The following is a 2,841-nucleotide window of genomic DNA, read 5'->3' on the forward strand; positions in this document are numbered from 1 at the left end:
ATTGTATTTACTTTGAGCACTATTATACTCGTTGTTGTGATACTATACATGAAGTCCTCCACCCCCGGACGTTTCCGCCATCCTTGGTTTGGGGGTGTGACAATAACCAATGGAGTATTCAAATGAAAGTGTTATTTTTGACTCTCGAGATCTTTGGAGTGTGGTTGAGGATGGCTTTAATGAACTCGAAACACCAATCGTTTGGATTGCACAATAAAATCTCTAAGTGAAAAATAATAAAAAGAAACACAAGAAGTCACTATTCATGATTTACCAAGCAGTGGGAGAAACCAATTTCGTGAGGATTAGTAAGATGATAACTTGGAGAAAGGTTTACTTAATATATGTGAAAAACCCGAATTTTATATTATAGGGTAGATCACCAATTTATAAAGAATCCTCTTAATGCATTTAGGGAAAATAAAGTTATAACAAGGATAATACAACTAATACAAGACAATAAAGTTACATCATAAATAGTACAACCAAAGATATTAGGTGTACTATATGTTCAATGTAAATGATATTTTATTTGATACACTGGTGCCTATAAAAATAAGTCCAACAACTACGATTGATGTCTTTGGTTCACGTAATGAGAGTCTCTAGGTAGTAACTTCGGTTGGCTAAATGCCTCGGTTGACTAGAGCCTCGATCGGCAAACTCTCGGTTGGCGAAGTTCACTTCTTATTTCCATAATCCCCCTCTAAGTGATCGTAGTTGCAATCTCTTTTAAGGATTGTTATTGACGAACTTGGTTGCTTAAAAATCGCATTTCTAATAGTGATCCACCAAGTCACTTCATCCATAATTCTTGAATTAAATTTCGAAGATCCCTTCTTTGAGTGATTGTAATGTCGATCATCATTTCCAGTAGCTTAGTTGAGTATATATGCTTTTCTCTTACCCTGAAGAAAGCATCATATCGATTTCGAATGAAGCATAAATGACTCCAATTTCTAGTTAAAAATCAATTTCAAACTGACATCAAATCCTTTCAATGTGATAATGGTGGTGAATATGACAATCACCGGTTTCATCAATTATTTGCTCAAAATAGCATTTTAATGTGTTTCTCATGTCCCTAAACTTCTCAAAAAAATTGAAAATCTGAGCGTATGCTCCGCACCATTAATAATGTCGTTCGTACGCTTCTATTTCATGCTTGCATGCCTCCAACCTATTAGGTTGAACCTCTTCACATGGCCACACATCTTCTCAATATATTACTTACCACCACCCTACACAATGACATTCCCTATCATAAATTATATCACAAACAACCCTCATATTTCCATATTCGTGTATTCGGTTGTTTATGCTTTCCACACATTTCCACATCTCATAAAATATCCCCTAGATCCACTCTGTGTCTTCCTTGGGTACCCATCTAATAAAAAAGGGTATAGATGCCTAAATTTAGACACTCCAGAAATTATCATATCCCATCATGTTTTGTTTGACGAACCTGTGTTCCCTTTGGTTCTATGACTCCCAATGTCGCACCATGCTATACCTTTCTCGATAATAATGTTGTCAGAGGTCTTCCTCACGAAACCTCCCTTCCTAGTCACCACTCTATCCTCGATGAGACTCCCTCTCTTTCCTCGTCGACCCCCTCTACATCAAATACTCCGAACCCCATCCCTTTATCTTCTCAATCGCCGACTTCTCCTAGACCCAAATCGACCCCTTTGGATACATCCATTTCCTTTCCCCTCTCACCCACCTCCATCCCATCCACTCCCTAACCTAACGTTGATTCTTCTCTATCTCATCACCCCATGGTGACACGTGCAAAAATGGGCATTCATAAGCGCATTCAGAAACTTAACATCCACATTGATTCATCTTCTCCTATTCCTAAAAATTACATTCAAGCCTTTAATGATCCCAATTGGCTAAAAGCGATGACTGACGAATTTACTGCACTTATCTCTAACAAAACTTGGGTTCTTGTACCTCGACCACTTGCTACTAATGTTATTAACTGTATTTGGTTGTTCAAAAGGAATTTTAATGCAGATGGTTCTTTATCTCGCTACAAAGCGATACTTGTTGCTAATGGTCGCAATCAAAGACCTGGTATTGATTGTGATGACACATTCAACCCAGTTGTGAAGCCTACTACTATCAGGACTGTTCACAACATTGCTATCACTCATCAGTGAACCATACGACAACTTGATGTCAAAAATGTTTTTCTCCAAGAACCCGTCTACATGCAGCAACCTCCTGGATCCAAAGATTCTACTCGTCCTGATCACGTTTGCTTACTTCAGATATCTCTATACGGTCTCAAACAGGCTCCTCATGCCTGGTTTCAACGGTTTGCTATGTTTATCTCACGTTTTGGATTTGTTCATAGCAGATGTGATTCTTCACTATTTATTTACAGACATGGTGCTCACATAGCTTACTTGCTCGTGTGTGTCGATGATATAATTCTCACCGGATCTTCTCCACAACTACTATCTTGCATTACATCCATCCACAGTTTTGAGTTTTCCATGACTGACCTTGGTGATCTTCATTATTTCTTGGGCATTTCGGCTACTAGATCCAAATATGGTCTTTTTTATCTCAACAAAAGTATGCTACTGAGATACTTGAGAGAGCTTCTATGCTTAACTGCAAACCGTCCCGCACTCCTGCTGATTTTTCTGCAAACCGTCCCGCACCATCTTACATTCACTAGGCAAGACATTACATATGTTGTTCAACAGATTTATTTATATATGCATGACCCCCGCAAACCACACTTTACAACACTCAATCGTATCCTTCGTTACATACGTGGCACAACGGGTCATGGGCTTCAACTTTTTAGCTCATCAGCTT

The 2,841-nt window shown here is 38.6% G+C and overlaps 1 pseudogene; it reads left to right on the plus strand.

Moving 5' to 3' along the window:
• Positions 1–1,802: 1,802 nt before the first annotated feature.
• On the plus strand, positions 1,803–2,171 carry LOC145157981 (putative mitochondrial protein AtMg00820 pseudogene; annotated as a pseudogene).
• Positions 2,172–2,841: the final 670 nt, after the last annotated feature.

Source organism: Lactuca virosa, chromosome 2 (genome assembly GCF_052849685.1).
Source record: "Lactuca virosa cultivar CGN04683 chromosome 2, Lactuca_virosa_CGN04683_v6, whole genome shotgun sequence".
NCBI lineage: Eukaryota > Viridiplantae > Streptophyta > Magnoliopsida > Asterales > Asteraceae > Lactuca > Lactuca virosa.